Source organism: Eurosta solidaginis, chromosome 5, assembly GCF_040869045.1.
Source record: "Eurosta solidaginis isolate ZX-2024a chromosome 5, ASM4086904v1, whole genome shotgun sequence".
Taxonomy (NCBI): domain Eukaryota; kingdom Metazoa; phylum Arthropoda; class Insecta; order Diptera; family Tephritidae; genus Eurosta; species Eurosta solidaginis.
In genome coordinates, this window is record NC_090323.1 from 252,152,481 (window position 1) to 252,171,184 (window position 18,704).

Here is an 18,704-nt window from a genome sequence, read left to right on the forward strand (position 1 = left end):
TTCACTTTCATTTTTTGTAAATTATTTTGTTTATTTCTTTTTTAATTATTTTTAAACGTTTTTAAGTCATGTTTTATATTGTTTTTTAATTAATTTTCATACTTTTTACGCTGCCCCTATTCGTCCGGAAATTTTTACAGTAAAAAGATTCCGGAAAAATACGTTTTTTTCTTATTCGTTCGGAGATTTATTTCAATTTTATTTCTCTTCTTGTTTCTTTCTTTTTGTGATCTTTGTTTGTTTTATTACGTTATTGTTAAGAATTTGAAGCGACTTATTTTAACAACAAATCATTCGGACGAATAGAAAAAACCGGACGAACATTTTTAAAAGTATTTATTTTGTTAATTCTCTTTAATTATTATTATTGTAATTTATTTTATAGTTTCTCTTTTTTTTATCTTTTTATAGTATTTTAAGGCTGTTAAACTCTTTTTTAATTGTTTTAACTCGGTTTCGTCTTTCAATTCTTTTTTTTTTTCCCTTTTTTAACTCTTTTAATCTCATCTTAATTTGTTTCTTAAATTTTTTATAATTCGCTTTATTTATCTTTTCAATTCTTTTAAGTCAGACTCAAGGCCTTAACGTGCTTTTTTATTCGCCGGAAAATTCAGTGCAAAAATTTTCAAATGTTTTATATATATTTTTTTTTGCAGACCATACGGAGCAAGAACAAAAAAATAAATTTAAAATTAGCCACGAAATGCGGCAATGCTTTTTGTATTACTAAGCGGGGAGTACCCTTTATTGCTTTTAATGTACGAAAACACTTTTTTAAAAGCAATTTTTTTTATTTAGTAACAAGGCGACAGCTGTTTCGATTATACTTTGCAAATCTCTTCAAAGCACTTTCTCACGGGATTCAGACCCGCACGCCTGTGGTGATTGAACTGCTAGAAACAAATTCAGCTAATCTATGCCTCTGTTGTTCTGCAAATTTTCCAAATTGCCTTCTTTGCATAGTTTATTCTTTGGACAGTGCATACTTCGTATTCTAGTTTGTGCAGGAGTGCGGGTTCAAATCCCAATACTGTGAGAAAAGGCTTCGAAGAGATTTGCAAAGTATAATCAAAACAGCTATCAGCTTGTGCGTCCAAATGTCACGTTGTTTCAATGTTTCCACAAATTCTTTAAATTCATGTTCAGCTGTACTGTTTGTATCAAATATTGAGTTCACCACAACCTCGATTATCACAAATTGCTAATAAATAAATTGTTGCCTTATATTATTATTGTAATTATAAGACAATAGATAATATTTGCATATTAAGGAATGTTATCTATATTTATGTAAATGTTTTTGTCACTTTCGCCACATTAAATATTTAACACTCTGACAGCTGAATGTGCATATTTTAATGTAGATATACAATTCAAAATATTTGCAATTTTCACAACAACGTCACATATTTCTTAAATGACACGCACAAATAATTTATGCTAGGAAAAATATATATTACATATTAGACTGGGTCGGTCCCCAAAGAAAAAATAAAGTTGTTACTGTTCGTTCCTAAGTGTGGAGCTTATACTGAAAGGTTTTGTTTTGTAGTTAGACATCATATTTTTTAATTGGGTATGCCATTATTAAGGTTTTGAGAAACTCGATATCTCTTTCTAGTATTCTGTTGACCATTTAAGTCGTTCATATACCCTTGTTCTTACATTTTGGTGGAAAAAATGAGGATCTTACGAGACAATAGGATACTAGGCTTCCTCTATCCAATATATAAAGATAACAACACCAACTTGATTTAAAAAAGGAGCAACGAAAGTACTAATATATTGTCGTATACCATCAACCCCTGAATAATTTATTTTTATACAGCAGGTTTTACTGTTGGGTAACAAACAATATGTGGTGTTTAAGCAATATCTCTATTGTTGCAGCAAATTCCATATGCCATTATTATGCAAATATTTATGGGCAAAATTAAAATATTTTATCTGTATTTGCCATTGTTTGTTTGCCAATACAATCAAGGTCTGTAAAAATGCATAATTTTTTTGCAAATATATGTATGTAATATGTTATGACCTCAAAATCCTACTATTTTCGCCATGCCCATGCACTCTTCATATTTTTATTTTTTATCGCATTACAACAACCTTCCACCATTCCAGGCAATTTAACCAATTAGCGTAGTATTAAGTTTTCGCAAATGCGGCGTCGGTAACTATTTTTAGAATATGGAGCATTCCATGGTTGATACGGAATAAATCGTAATCATTTTTCTCATGTTTGCTAATATAACGTGAAATTTTGAAATTCCGAGTACAGGCTTAGTGGATTCCAAGGAATGAGCAGGAGCTATTTGGGCTTCGTAACAAATGTTTGTGGAAGAAGCTGATGGCGGTTAAGTGTTTTTATTTTGAAGTCGGTTAGCATGTCTCGGTAATTAAATACAGATGATCCTATTTCAAATATATTTTTACTGGAATGCTCTATATATAAACAAATGTATATAAACATGTTTATATTTAGACTGTATGACGTCAGTGAGGCGAAAATATATGTTATGATCAGATGAATTGTCTGCGACTGTTTTTAGTAACCTACTTAGGCAAAAGCGCACTAAACTAGATTAGCGCACATATATCCGACCACTCGCGATAAACTATATCTAGTTTAAAGTAAGAGCTGCAATAAACGCTCAATATACATACATATAAACATACATGACATATTGGTGGCCTACGCTAAATCCGATAGTAAACTTCATTATTCATATGAAAGTGAATAAAGAAACTTGTACCATATACAACATATTATATCTGTAAATGATGCATTGCAAAAACAGGAATATCTGCTAGGCATATGCTCTTGATTTTTGTTTTCTTCTTTTTAATTAAATTAATCACTCAGCCAACAGTTTTAAAATATGCCAGCTATTGGGTTTTTACTGAATTCAACTTTTTATGCGACTCAATTAAGAAATGCATTTAGCAAATCACTCAAAGCATTCCAACATTCTTTTCGTAATTAAAATACTTTATTTGCAATATGCGTACTTTATCATAATAAAAAATAGTGCAAAAACACAAAGCCACTTTGCATACCTGCAGCATGGGAGGGGCATTCATTAATTTGGCTTGAAGTGCAGAAATTTTTTGTTACTGTTTTCTGTCATTTTTTATAGCTAAAAGAAAGTTGACAATTTTGTGGTGCATGTTGAAAATTGCTGCTGGGGTAGTGGAATTACGAGTATTGTATACACAAATATTTATGCACTTTGTTAAGAACAACAATAACAGACAAGTATCTTTCGCACTTGATTTGAAACAAATATTAACATTTTGTTTCCTTTCGATTTTTTTTTTTCTAGAGCTTACGATTTCTTCTCGAACACAAGTGAGATTTCCGAGACCCGAGAAATCGAGAAATCGAGAACTCGAATTCACGCGAGATTTTCGTTTCTCAAGTACTCGTAAAACTCGCGAGCATCTCGACATAAACTTAATTGCTGTATGGGCAGTATTTATACACTTGGTTTTTTTTACTTGTGAATTTTTTTTTTATTATATTGCTTTTCAATGACATTTAACTCAAAACATATTTATTAAAATAAATAAATGTAAGGCGCGATAACCTCCGAAGAGATCTAAGGCCGAGCTTCTCTTCCAATTTGCGTCGTGCTCCCCTTGATTTTCCCTACAAATTGGCCGGACGGAACCTACATGTTTTATGCCGACTCCGAACGGCATCTACAAGGCAGATGAGTTTTCACTGAGAGCTTTTCATGGCAGAAATACACCCGGAGCGCTTGCCAAACACTGCCGAGGAGCGACCCCGCTTAGAAAAATCTTCTTCTAATTTAAAAACCTTATTTCTAAAATTTTGATGTTGCTTTGCCCGGGGTGCGAACCCAGGGCATACGGTGTGGTAGGCGGAGCACGCTACCATCACACCACGGTGGCCGCCACATATTTATTATACATATAATTTTGATCACAATATTTTATTTTTTTAACGAGACATCGAGAACACGGCTTCTCGCGAGATTCTCGAATCTCGAAATACTCGCAATACTCGCGAGCTTCTCGACTTTGAATTCAGACGCTGCATTGGCAGTGTTCTATACATTTCGGTGCTTTTAGTTGTGATTTTGTGGAAATTTTCGCTTGCGCTCCAGAAGAAATCGTAAGCTCTATATAAAAAAGCCAATGAATCGATTAAATTGAATGCCGAGAAGCTCGCGAGTATTACAAGTATTTCGAAATTCGAGAATCTCGCGTGAATTGAAAGTCGAGAAGGTCGCGAGCCTTACGAGTAATTCGAGAATCTCGCGAGAAAGCGAGACTGGCGAGAAATCTCTTATCGAGCAAGTTCGAGAAATCGTACGCTCTAATATTTTCTTTTGTTTTTTCTTAATTTTTATTTTATATTTTTTCCTTTTCTAATTTTTTTCTTTTATTCATGTTTTTATTTCTGTAAATTTGGTATATTTTTTATTAATTTTTTTATTTAATTTTTTTTTTTATTTTTTTTATTTTTTACCTTTAAATTATTTTCATTAATTTCTTTTACTTACTTTTTATTTTCTTCTTTTTTCTGTTTATTTTTTATTTTACATATTTTTTTTCGTTTTTTGTTTTATTCCATTTTAATTTTTTTTTTTTGTTTGGCTGGAACTACAATTTTTAAAATGCTTCATTTTTTCAAGTGTGTGTTGTTTGAAATTTAATTTTTATTTGTAATCTTCTTAAGGCTTTAAATGTTTCTCATCGGTTCAGCTCATATCTTTTATTTGATTTACTTTATTTTCTCTACTTTTTCAGAAATTGTTTAAGTTTTTCCTTTATTTTAATTCTCTTTTTATATATTCTTTGTTTTGCTTTGTTTTTTTTCCTTTTCGCACATTTTATGCTCGTTATGTTTCCATATTATTTTTCTTTTATCTTTATATTTTATATTTAAAGTATTTTAAATCTGCCGTTTTTTATTTTAACATTTATGCTTCCAAGTTTGTCTCTTTTATTTTATTTACTGTTTTGTCTTTGTTCCCTTTTTTAATTTTTTCTCCGTTTTCGTTTTTACTCTTTGCTTCTTATTTACGTTTTTCGTTTGCTTAGCTTTTTTTCCTTTTTGTAATTTTTTTGTTCGATTTGTTTATTGGTTCTTCAATAGATTTTCATATTTAAAATTTTTTTATTTATTATTTTTTTTTTCGGTTTTTTTTTCTAGATTTTTGTTTGCTTCTTCTTGCAGCAGTGCTTCTTTGCTGTCTCGTTTTAATTTTATATAATTTTTTAAAATTTTTTTATTTTTTATATCTATTATTTCTTTATAAAAATTTGTATTTTATTTTATTTTTACTTTTTTAATTTTATTGTATTTTTTGTTACTAATTTCAGAAAATTTTATTACAATTTAAGTAATTTTACCGTTTGTATATTTTATTTTTATTTTTCTTCGTCGTCTTAATTCTTAAATTTTTTTTATTTATTAAATTCCTTCGTTTTCTTTTATTTTATAGGTTTTTTGTTTTTGGTGTTTTATTTTTATTTTTTAATATTTACGGTTTTTTATGTTTTTTTGTAGTATTTTCGGTTTTTTATATTTTTAGTGCTAATCAAATTTGTTTTATTGTTGTTGTTAGCAACCTGTTGTTTGTGCAAAACTCCACGTGACGGTGTACGGACGTGCAAATGTAATTAATACAAAATTTATTTCCTTGCAGATGGTTACTAAAGTGTAACCGAAATATATTGGAAACAAAATAAAAAAAAAGTGTTTTAATCACGGCTATCGACCTAAAGCCTGCAAAACATAAGTAATATATTAGTTTTTATTTAATAATAAATAAAAATTGCTTCAAATAAATGTTTTCATACATTTAAAGCAATAATGGCAACCCCCGCTTAATTCATGCAAAGTTTGTTTTTGCTTTTTAATTTTGTTATTTTTTCAATTTTATTTCTCATTTTTTCATTTTAACGTTATTTTTCATTTTAAATTAATTTTTTACATTTTGTATATTTTTATTTTTACTTTATGGAATTTATTAATACTTTTCAAAAGTTTTATTACAAATAAATCGCACAATGGTAAGAGAAAGAGTGCTGGTCTGGTGTAGATTATTGATGTTTTGTCTAGATTATTTATGGACAGTTAATTGATACCAAATCAATTAATAGGCAGAGCGACTCAAAACTTTACGTGACAACACTTTACTTGCAAGCATAGCATTGACGAATGTGTCAGCTGTCCGCATTCCTACATAAATTCCTGTCATTATTGCATGTTTGTGACCATTCGATGCATACAACATTGGTCACTAAATGTCAATCAACATCATTTGTTTAAAATAACCTTAAGGTCGAAAAACTTTAATTAATCATACAAATAGCTAATGCCTACTTGTTTATACATAAAGCCCTACATATTTGAAAATTTAATAACTAAATGGAAAGTGAGTGAGTAGTAAATTACACAAGACCACGCCCCAACATTTTTCATTACTACAGCCATAGGACATCAACCACGCCGCCGCTGCTTTTCATCTAAGGCATTCATTTGTTGAATGTCAATTTTGTTGCAGCAAACTTTCAATATGGAAGCTGTTGCCCATTAATTTTACATAAAAAACATTGCCTTTTTTGGAATTTTTTCTTTCTAAATATTTTTTTTTTTGCTTGGTGTTAATGTTGCTTGAGCTATGCGCGCCTTTTATCTGCGTCGTGCCCATTATATGTTTCGATGTTGACGTTGAACAAATCGCCTTAAAGTTGAATGTCATGTTGATGCAACCCAGTCTTTGTAAAATATTTGTATTTATCTGTCAAACCGACGTTCTGATGCGTAGCGAGCAGCATATTGAAGATGATGCAGCTACACCAAACATCACACACTCACTTACATCTGTGAAAATTCATGGTTTCAGCTTTGCCCTGCTGCAGCATACTACATAGTCATAAGATATACAGACAGTTAAATAGACCTTCAATTGAGCATGGAAACTAAAAAAAAAACATATAGCTACAATGTAACATTTTCTTATTTTGTTGGTACTTATTCTTTTTTAATGTTTGCAAAGTGCTTATTAACATTTATTCCCGTCATAAAAATATGCGCATGAGTTGGGATCAAAGTGCCTTAATATGCAATTGTTGCATCCTCTTTGGGCATGAGCCCGCGAATGGGTTCACAAAGAGGTTGAAATAAAAAAAACTTTTTGATACGTTACCATTCGTAGAAAAAAATTATCTAAAGTCAGGTTTTAAATTTCTATACTGAGGGAGTTCATAGCTAGATATATCTTTTCATACGTAGTACACCAAATAATGTTTGATAATCTCATTCTTTAAGAAAATTTGGATGGAGTATAAGTGTACTTATGATAAATCTAATATTGGAAGCAGCAACTAACGTTTACTCTCTATCTCCTTTTCATATTTCCTACTCTTCATCTTGATAGCGTTGCCACCATCACTGCTCTCTCTGCCTAAAATTTGCTCTCCCTAATATCTTCTTTTCGCTTTTCTTCCACTCTCCGCTTCGTTTTCGTTCTTACCATATACCTCTTTATCCTTCGCGAACTATAAATATGATTTGTTCGAATAAATCGGTCCAAAGTCTACTTCCCAGGTGGAGGTGGTTGCATAAGAAGGTGGCTGTTAATATGGTTTCTAATTTGTTTTTCCCACTTTTTCGCAAATTTTTATTTTAATTTTTTATGCATTATAATTTGTTATTTATTAATTTTAAATTTTTTTTTTTTTTGTAATAAGATTTTGTTTTTTATATTTCTTTTCTTAGCCAGTGTTTTTATATTTATTTATTAACTTGCATATTTTCTAAGTTACTTTTGTAAAGAGTAAAAAAAATTTAAAAAAAATTTTAAAAATTTTTTTTTAATTATAACATAAAACAATCAAAAACAAATAAAAATAATAATAATAGAAAAATATAGTTTAATTATCGTATATATAAAATTCTCGTGTTATAGCATTTGTTGTTAAACTCCTTTTTTTACGAAACCGCATTCAAATGCTTACAACCCTCTGGGACTGGGTCTTTCAAAAAAAATAGAGAGAAGTAAGACGAGGGAAAGAGAAAGAGACTGAGAAGTAGTTAGAGTTAGACGAAGATAGAGAAGTAAAAATATATGGAGAGCGGGGCTGGGAGAAGGAGAGGAAGCTACAGAGAAAAGGATTGGAAAAGATGGAGAGGCAGAAAGAAACTCAGGGAAAGGTGTGAATAAAAGGATAGAGAAAAGGGGGAGAGAGAGGGGGATGGAGATAAGAGCTAAAAACTTCTTAAAAGTTATACAGATAGACCAAAGTTAAGGCAAAACAAGGTGTTTGGGTCTGATAGTTAATATCATTTTTTTATAGTTTTTATAATTCCTTTGACTTCTAATGATCATTTATGACTTAATTAATATAAGTTAATAGTTTTTTTTATATTTTGTTTTTAGTTTTTCTCTATACAAGCATAAAAAGTTGCTATACTTCCATTTCATAACAGATTTTATTCATAACTTTTTGTTTAAATTTTTATTTATTTATTTTTTTTTCATAATAGTTTTTCGTTTTTTTTTTACATTATGATTTCTTATAATAATTCTTTTATTTTCAAATCTTAAAAATCGGATCAAATTTCAATTTTTTTCATTCATATGTATTCAAATAATTTTAAAACACGCTAACCAAAATCTTGGCTTAACACAACCATAAACATTAAAAAGCTGAGTGAAAATATGAAGGTAAAAATGAGCATGGAAAACATTGTCTAAATACTGAACAACAACTGCGCTGGTGTATTTACCTTAGATTAACAATTGTATTTAAATTACTTGCTTATCATGGCAACAAACTCGATCGTGCTTAAACGTAATTGATCGTTAACAAATATATACAAGATTCAAGGTCGACTAACCTGAAACGAAAATTAAGAAGAGAAAATATAATTAATTGTTAGTTAACACAAAATTATAAGTTATGTACAAACAAAATAGACAGGTGATGTATTTATATATGTGTTTTAATTGAATTTTGTTAACCAATTTTTTTCGCCGGCATATATTTACATTTTTCTTTTACTTGTCAGTGTCTTCACTTCTGAACTTGTTTGTAACAAAGTACTTTGCGCGTTGTTTACCAAACGAAATAGAAAGCAATTCGTGCAGTTACGGAAAAGTACTAAATAAATATATATATATATATATTTTTTAACCCGTTTCAAGCTATCCCACACAATGCTTGTCCAACAAATCATTATTCAATCCCATGAAAAATTTAAGTTATGGAAATCAATCAAACCTCAACGAATGCGCTCAGTGAAAGGAATTTTTCTTTCGATTTGCGAAAAATAGCAAAACAATAACAGCAAATAAATAAATTACAAACACCTGATTAAATGAACGACTGCTAAAACAATCACACGCTAGCCGTAAACCAAACCCGACAAGGAGGTGAGACGCAAGGCAGTCTTTAAAAGCAACCAAGCAATTATTTATGCATGTAAAAAACAAAAACAAAAAGACATATGTAAGTATTTATATTTTTATATGTATATACGTAAGCATATACAGTTGGACATAAGAAAACCACGTTTAAGTTGCATGCAACAATGGCATGAAAAACAATTTCGTAAAATTTTTTTTTCTGATCTTTTATATTTTACATTTTATCTCATTTTTGGTTTTTATTTTTAAAATGTTTTTATATTTTTAAAATAGACTGAAAGCGTATATAAATTGCGCTGGAGGTAACGCTTGGGCATGCGCTTATAGCACTACGATCAAAATCAAAATAAATCACAAAGAAACGAAAAAAAAAAAAATAACAGCATTTGTTAGTGCCAGCCATGATACAAAAAATGGAGGTAGTTCCATTTAGTGTGACATTAGCCACTGGACTTTTGCAGGGACAATGACAATTTCACCAAAAACAAGCTACCAGATTGAAAAATGTTACGAATTTTTCTAATTTTAATGGATTTCATATTAACGGATACGACGAAATTACTTTCAAATTATTTTAAATAAAAAAGAAAAAAAAAATGAGCCGTATGCGTTGGAAATATTTTAATACGAAATACCAGCCTAGAAAAGGGTTTTAATAAATTTTTCGAGCTCCCGAAAATTGCTTTGGTGGATACGTGGCTTGAAGTATACAAAGCAAGGGAATATAGCCTTCTTATTGTCCATACGTTTGCTCAGAACATGTTGATAAAACATACACGTTTGTCAATTGATTGCCCAAAGGAGGTGCTTATAAACCGACACCGCAATTTCTAAAGAGTTTAGCATACTTAACGCAATTTTTATGAAATTGAATGGTGCCAAGTCCACATTTTTTATTTATTGTATAATTCAAGCGTAGCGCTTCTTAGGGGGAACATTGCCCTGTTGCTCTGCACTAGTCACTAGTTATGAGAGTTCTTTTGCCCGTTGTACCAGGGGCCACCTTTGGGCAAGCCCAGCCTATACCAACTCTGTACTCTTTTAGCATTGCCATAGATGTAGCGCCCCACAAACGTAACAAATTAAATACCTACCACTCAATGCAGACTTTGGAGGTACACTTTTTCTCAATATGCCTTGAGAAATATCCACTATACAGGCATGATAATAGGGCCATGCTAGAACAACAGGATTTTTCCCCTGCAAAAATCGCGAGTACTCCATATATGCATGTATGGAGTACTCGCAATGGACCAACCGAGTGCTCCAAAATTAACCACAATTCATACAAAAAATATGGTCCAATTAACATTGCGATGTCCTAGGACTGGACCATTTACTCCAGCTCCGCATTACATCAGAGTAATCCATGGAGTACCCACAGTCCAATAAACATCGTGTAGTGATTACAATCGTTAAAAACGAGCAATGATCGGCTTACAATATGTTCGTGTAGAAACATGAGTTGGTCCATTGCTGCATTACAGTGGAGTATAGTGGTAAGTACTCCAGTGGACCACATGATCCAACGATTTCTGCAGGGTTGTGCATTTTTTCTGTCTAGGGGTCAAGCTGCCATAAAAACATGAGTCATTATCCACTATTTTTCAATAAAATTGCATGTTTTACTGTTTTCTGAATACATATGTATGCACATAAATCGTGCTAAAGCATATTATTATTGTCTCAGATGACCATTGCGTTTTTATCCGAAAGGAAATTTCTATCCCGAAAAAGCACAATTTCGTCTTAAACAGTAACGGTATGGCAACGCTTCTAGCAAAACAGCAAGCATTATGAAACTTCAAAAATCCCCAAATACGTCAAAAAAATTTTGAGTGGAACTACCTTCTTTTTTATACCATGGTGCCATCAACAATAACATATAAGCAATACCCCTTACAATATCGGTATCGAAATAGAACTTAGGAACCGACTGACCGATGACTGTTCAGGCGTTAAAGGGAAACACCCCGTAGCAGTCATTTAAACCGATTATGTTATATGTTGCCGCCAACTTTCCTTTATCTGGTATCAACTGTTTCTGGAGCGCAGGAGAGTATCGATGTAAGTTTCAGGCTTTGCGAATATTATTTATTCGATAATTATTTTCTAAATACATTAAATGGTTGTATAGCAATTAACAGGCAAGCAAAATTCCGGCATATATAAATTTGTCACCCAAGGCAATTAATTTCGTGTTGTGCTTTACGTTCATGGATTTTGGAGGCGACCAGTACTTGCCCGTGTCTTCCCTTTTCGTTCGTTTATCATCCAATCGCTGGATTTCTGCATTGAAATTCCAAATTTGGGGATCCTTGGCTATGGATGTTGAAGTATCGAGACGAATTTTACGTTGATACTCGCTCAATTAATAGCTGCTCTAATCCAATTGTCTGGTGACCCCAAGTACGTTACGGAATGAGGGCTTCAAAAACTGGGGGGATTTAATGTGGTTATAAATAAATATCTGGCAAAGGACTATCAACATCGACAAAGCTTCCCAAAGCCTTCGGGGAGTATCCTCATCGCTACAAGATAAGAGACAGCGAGCGGATACAGATTAAAAGTTTAAGCCCAATTTTTTTGTACTAAATTGGAATCCTCTCAATTTACTACTGTGTTTTTTAATTTAATTTGAATTCAATTTAAAACTTATTTGAACTAGTCGAAAATAATAAAGTTATTTTAAAACAAAATCAAAAAAGTTTAGAAAATTTTAACATAGGAACTTGTAGCAACTTCTAGATTTTTCTTTTTTTTTCTTTAACTGAAAGCTAAGACTTCTCTAGTTTCAAGTGCTATGCACTCATTTTCAGGAAGACCATTATAATCTTAATTTCAAAACAAATTTGTTTTGGTCATATATATAGTAAATTAAAGTTTCAAATTAGGGCTCAAAGTTTTAACCGTGCACTTACTTACCTTAACCGTTTAAACGGTTATGGCCGTTCAATAAGGCGCCCAGTCGGTCCTTCTCTCTGCCAACCGCCGCCAGTTGGTCACACCAAGGTAGTTTACATCGTTTTACCGTGTACCTTCGGAAAAATTTCGAGAACAATTCCGGACGATCTAAGGATCATTTCGGGTTTATTCTAGCATTATTTCTGAACTGAATGTAGAAAAACACAATCGTAAATAAAAAAATAATGTAATTAGGATCAATTTGAAACTGTTTAGTTTCGGGCACTTTCTCCGAATAAGTAAAAGAATAGAGAATTTCTTTTCGGAAGCATTTCGAGATTGTTTTGGGGATCATTTCGAGGCTATCTCCTTAAAATTCCAAGATTGTTTTACTTATCGTCTCGTGACTATTTCTTAAATCTTTCTGGATAATTTCCCCACCCGCCCTTCCTATTGGGCAGAGCTCTTCAAATCGTTATTAGACCAATAATAGTTGGTTATATCGTAGATAAGCAGTTAGTTTTAAGCTTTTTAACTCAACGAAATTGTATGCCTTTTTTTCGTGCGGACGTTGCTGAGGGTAAAGGCTAGGTATCATATAGACAAGATATGTTAAAACACTGTCTAACAATCAAAACTAATTTCATGCCCACAAAATAAATTTGATGTGTAAACATCTTTGCTCACGGTATTGGGGAGTCCTGAATGTAAGAGTAAGCCTAATCACAAGCATAATCTATATAAGTGGTATGCTGTATGAGGGATATATGTAGAATGTAAGCGTTGGACATAATATGCATGCAAGCGCACGAAGATATGTATACACTCTGCTGTTTTGCCGGAAATAAAGATCCAGATATACATATAATAGCAAATATGAGCAAACGCGTGAATTTTATAACTGATACACAAGGTGTTTACAAAAACAAAGCACGTGGTGAGGTCTTCAGATTTAAGTTGGATTTTTTCCTTTGCAGGATATTGTTGCTTGAAATACATAAACAAGTTTAAACAAAGAAAAAATAAAATAAAAATAAACTTAAATGAATTAAAATAAAATATGTCTGTGGGAGGAGTAGTCCTCGGGATGAATTGTCGTTTTACTATTAAAATCAAATCCTGGTCGAGCTCAGGTTAAATGAAACACTTTACGTTTTCTTGACGTAAATCTGTATGTTTATACATCGAACTTCACACGTTCATGGTACACACGCATTTTTTTAAACTCAATGGCATTAATAACTATATCCGTAAGTATTGCATTTAAAGTCTAGACATCCGTGTAACCTTTTGCGTCGTTCAGAAATTTTTCAATTTCCATCCGATTGTCACAATGTCATGCGGGCTTTACAAGTATGCCTTATATCGACGATTGCATATTTTCTTCACAAATGCACATGAATATGTATGTAACTCCCCCTCACTGACATGTCGCAATTTATGTAGCTGCCATCCATACAAAACATACTCACTGTATGCATTATAAATTTTGTTGTGATAAGCTTTTAGTTATTTTTAATTCAATTTATAGAGTGTAATAATAAAATTGTAAAATGCATTCTCGTGTGTTGTCGTGGTCGCTATAAAGTTCCTCTGACGGCACAGCTAACATTTGCCTCACCCACATCACGTCGTAGTATCGTTGTGTATTTTGAATATTTTACTTCTCACTTTGACGCTTTGCTTTGTTGCATTTCGGCTTTTGTTGGTCTACGGAGGGTGCAGTGGATCGTTCACGATGTTGTTTATATTTTTTAGCTGTTCTTTGTTTTTTTCTTGTTGTTTTTTCGTTTTTTGTTGTAATATGCTTTAGCCGCTTCTCCTGCTCGCCGCATGCAAATGTGATTTCCGGACAAAATCTGAAGCTACATTTTATTATTTATCAACTTATGCATTTATTATTTTTTCTGGAGATTGGCTTTTATTCTATAGTAACGTGCTTTTGTTCCCTATGTTGTGACGTTATTTTTATTCCCTCTTCAGTTTTTCTAGAGTTTATATACATACAATAGAATTTATGCGCTTAATATTTTTATACGCATAAGGGGTCCACTTTTACCTTTTGTTGTTGTTTTTATATAAATTTTTCTGAATGCTTTTCCTCTTCTGTTTTTACACAATTACAGCTAAGTCATAAATAACAAAGCAACAAAATACATTGCAACTTTGGCGTTACATTCTATTTTAAACATTTTTTTTTTCTCCATAACACACTCTAAAGTGCAACGTTAAATATGTAGTAGATTGTTGTTAAAAATTTCCTTATTCAAACTTACCATGAATGGCTTTCATTAAATATTTAAATATTTTTTCCTTTTCAATGTTTCAATGAATGAATGGATGGTAAAAAAATATGATTTATTAAAAAATTGTTTGACGTCCAACGGATAAATGCACTCATCCATTCATCCATATTTATTAATTTGTTCGTTAGTTGTCATCGTTTTGTTTTATTATTCTTCCGCATACGAAAGATTTAACTACAATACCCAATAAACAAGAGCAGAAAATTTCTTTAAACTTTAAGATAAAATTTTAATCTGAACGGCACCTGAAAATAGCATTTCCACTGCATTTCGTTCCCGTCTAAATTTACACAGAGATTTATTGGAATTTGTTTTTATTCATATTTGTTAATATTTATTTTTTCCTTTTCCCAGTCCTAAAAAAATATTTATTTTTTACAAATTTTTAAGGTGAAATTGATTCGAAACACCAAACAAAGCTCACTACATACTGAAATAATTAAGAGTTTGTATTTTGTATGGAAAATTGAATTTAATAAGTTCCTTAATGTAGAAAACTTGACTAATTACATCATTGACTTTCAGTGTGAAATTTGTACAAGATCTGAATATGATATTTCTCAGTTTGAGAAAAAACGAAAAATTCAAATGAAAAATGTGCAGTTTGTTTGAGATGCCTCGGCGAGCTAACATTTGAGGTTAATAGAGACGGACTGGGACTGACTGAGACTCGGAATGGGACTGGAACAAAATACATACCACCCTCTGGGACTGGCAATAAGAGATGAAGAAGAAGGAGAAAAACTTGAGAGAAGAGAAAAGAGAGAAGGAGACTGAGAAAGAGATAGAATGAGACAAAAATGGAGATGAAGCGAAAAAGACGGGGGAGGAGTGAATAAAGAGATTAGGAAAAAGTGTAGAGTGGTAAGGCAGAGTTAGACGGAAAAGGCTTATTAAAATGTATGCAGATAGGCCAAATTTAGGGCAGAACAACGTGTGCCGGGTCTGCTAGTTTGATAGTATATTTTTATACCCAACGTGCTTTGCACACAGAGTATATTAACATTGATTGGATAACGGTTGGTTGTACAGGTATAAAGGAATCGAGATAGATATAGACTTCCATATATCAAAATCAACAGTGTCGAAAAAAAATTTGATTGATTCCGTCCGCCCGTTAGCACGATAACTTGAATAAATATTGAGATATCTTCAACAAATTTGGTACACTAGCTTATCTGGACCCAGAATAGATTGGTACTGAAAATGAGCGAAAGCGGATGGTAACCACGCCCACTTTTTATATATATAAAATTTTGGAAAACACAAAACCTGATAATTTAGTAAATAATACACCTAGAATGTTGAAACTTGACATGTGGACTGATATTGAGACTCTTGAGCAAAATGAGGAAACATTTTTTAAAATGGGCGTGGAAAAGCCCACTTGTGATAAAATAAATTTTACAAATATTTCTAATCATAAATCAAAAACCGTTAAACCTATCGTAACAAAATTTGGCAGAGAGGTTGCATTTACTATAAGGAATGCTTTGAAGAATAATTAACGAAATCGGTTAAAGACGACGCCCACTTTTATATAAAAGATTTTTAAAAGGGTTGTGGGCGAATCAAAAGAGCTTTATATCAATGGTATTTCATTTTCCAAGTGGATTTATAACAATAAATGGGAAAAACTGTAAATTAAAAAAAATGGGCGTGGCACCGCCCCTTTTATGACTAAGCGATTTTCCATGTTTCGGGAGCCATAACTCGAAAAACAAGTAAGGAAGGCTAAGTTCGGGTGTAACCGAACATTACATACTCAGCTGAGAGCTTTGGAGACAAAATAAGGGAAAATCACCATGTAGGAAAATGCACCTAGGCTAACCCTGGAATGTGTTTGTATGACATGGGTATCAAATCGAAGGTATTAAAGGGTATTTTAAAAGGGAGTGGGCCATAGCTCTATAGGTGGACGCCATTTCGGGATGTCGCCATAAAGGTGGACCAGGGGTGACTCTAGAATGTGTTTGGACGATATGGGTATCAAATGAAAGGTGTTAATGAGTATTTTAAAAGGGAATTGGCCTTATTTCTATAGGTGGACGCCTTTTCGAGATATCGCCATAAAGGTGGACTAGGAGTGACCCTATAACGTGTTTGTACGATATGTGTATCAAATTAAAGGTACTAATGAGGGTTTTAAAAGGGAGTGACCCTTAGTTGTATATGTGAAGGAGTTTTCGAGATATCGACCAAAATGTGGACCAGGGTGACCCAGAACATCATGTGTCGGGTACTGCTAATTTATTTTTATATGTAATACCACGAAGAGTATTCCTGCCATGATTCCAAGGGCTTTTGATTTCGCCCTGCAGAACTTTTTCATTTTCTTTTACTTAATATAGTAGGTGTGACACCCATTTTACAAAGTTTTTTCCAAAGTTATGTTTTGCGTTAATAAACTAATACAATTACCATGTTTCATCTCTTTTTTCATATTTGGTACAGAATTATGGCATTTTTTTCGTTTTTCGTAATTTTCGATATCGGAAAAGTGGGCGTGGTCATATTCGGATTTCGGCCATATTTTATGACTTCAGATAAGTACGTGAACTTAAGTTTAGTTAAGATATATCGTTTTTTGCGCAAGTTATCATGTTAACGGCCGAGCGGAAGGACAGACGGTGGACTGTGTATAAAAACTGGGCGTGGCTTCAACCGATTTCGCCCATTTTCGCAGAAAACAGTTATCGTCATATAGTCTATGCCACAACCAAATTTCGCAAGGATTGGTAAATTTTTGTTCGACTTAAGGTATTAAAAGTATTCTAGACAAATTAAATGAAAAAGGGCGGAGCCACACCCATTTTAAAATTTTCTTTTATTTTTGTATTTTGGTGCACCCTATCATTACTGGAGTTGAATGTTAACATAAATTACTTATATACTGTAAAGATATTCAATTTTTTGTTAAAATTTGACTTTTAATAATTTTTTTTTTTTAAGTGGGCGTGTTCGTAATCCGATTTTGATAATTTTTATTTAGGAACCATATAGTAATAGGAGTAACGTTCCTGCCAAATTTCATCATGATATCTTCAACGACTGCCAAATTACAGCTTGCAAAACTTTGAAATTACCTTCTTTTAAAAGTGGGCGGTGCCACGCCCATTGTCCAAAATTTTACTAATTTTCTATTCTGCGTCATAACGTCAACCCACCCACCAAGTTTCATCGCTTTAGCCGTATTTGGTAATAAATTATCGCACTTTCTCTGTTTTTCTAAATTTTCGATATCGAAAAAGGGAGCGTGGTTATGGTCCGATTTCGTTCATTTTAAATAGCTATCTGAGATGAGTGCCCAGAAACCTACATACCAAATTTCATCAACATACCTCAAAATTTACTCAAGTTATCGTGTTTACGTACGGGCGGACGGACATGGCTAAATGAATTTCTTTTTTCGCCCAGATCATTTGATATATATAAGCCTATATCTATCTCGATTATTTTATGCCGTTACGGATTACCGTTATGCGAACAAAATTAATATACTCTGTGATCTCTGCTCAGCTGAGTATAATTAACATATCGTAATGCAATTGTGTACACGTATTTTCCTTATAGCAGAAAATATTTCTAGTAAAAATGGACGGGATCGGTTAAAGACTACGGCAACTTAGATATAAAACATATTTAAAAGGGTCGTAGACTAGAATAATAAGCTATATCTTAGCAAAAAATAATTTTGAATCAATGATATTTCAATTATCAAGTTTTATTGTAAGAGGAAATGGGGAGACACTTTATTTAACGGGCGGTGCCACGTATTATGTAGAAAAGCAATTTATCTGAAATGAAATGTACAATTGAAGCTCACGCTGAGTATATAATGTTCGGTTACACCCGAACTTAGACACCTTTACTTGTTTTTTTACAATTTGCAGAATATTGTTTAAAATGATTTAACCGTCGTTTATATATGTCTTTTTTAAATTTAAACTATTTTTTTAACTTTTTATAATTATTTAATTCATCCTTTTTGTTTTTGGTGTTATTTGTACGGTTTGTTCTTTTTACTACATATTTTAGTACTTTTCAGTTTATTTCAACATTTTAAGTTTTAATCTTTCTAGCT

At 32.1% G+C, this 18,704-nt stretch overlaps 1 protein-coding gene across 6 annotated transcripts in view; it reads right to left on the minus strand.

Annotated features, from left to right (window-relative positions):
• The window catches only part of fwd (phosphatidylinositol 4-kinase beta fwd), a 351,706-nt gene that overhangs the window by 260,120 nt on the left and 72,882 nt on the right, over nt 1-18,704 (minus strand). For 3 of the 6 annotated variants that reach the window (XM_067789776.1, XM_067789777.1, XM_067789778.1), the window contains one exon: nt 8,771-8,881. The exons of 2 other annotated variants lie outside the window; for them this stretch is intronic. The gene's annotated coding sequence lies outside the window, so the exon portion shown is untranslated. Of the gene's footprint in view, nt 1-8,770; nt 8,882-9,032; nt 9,422-18,704 lie in introns of those variants that run through there. One more of the 6 variants, XM_067789779.1, reaches the window with a different exon arrangement.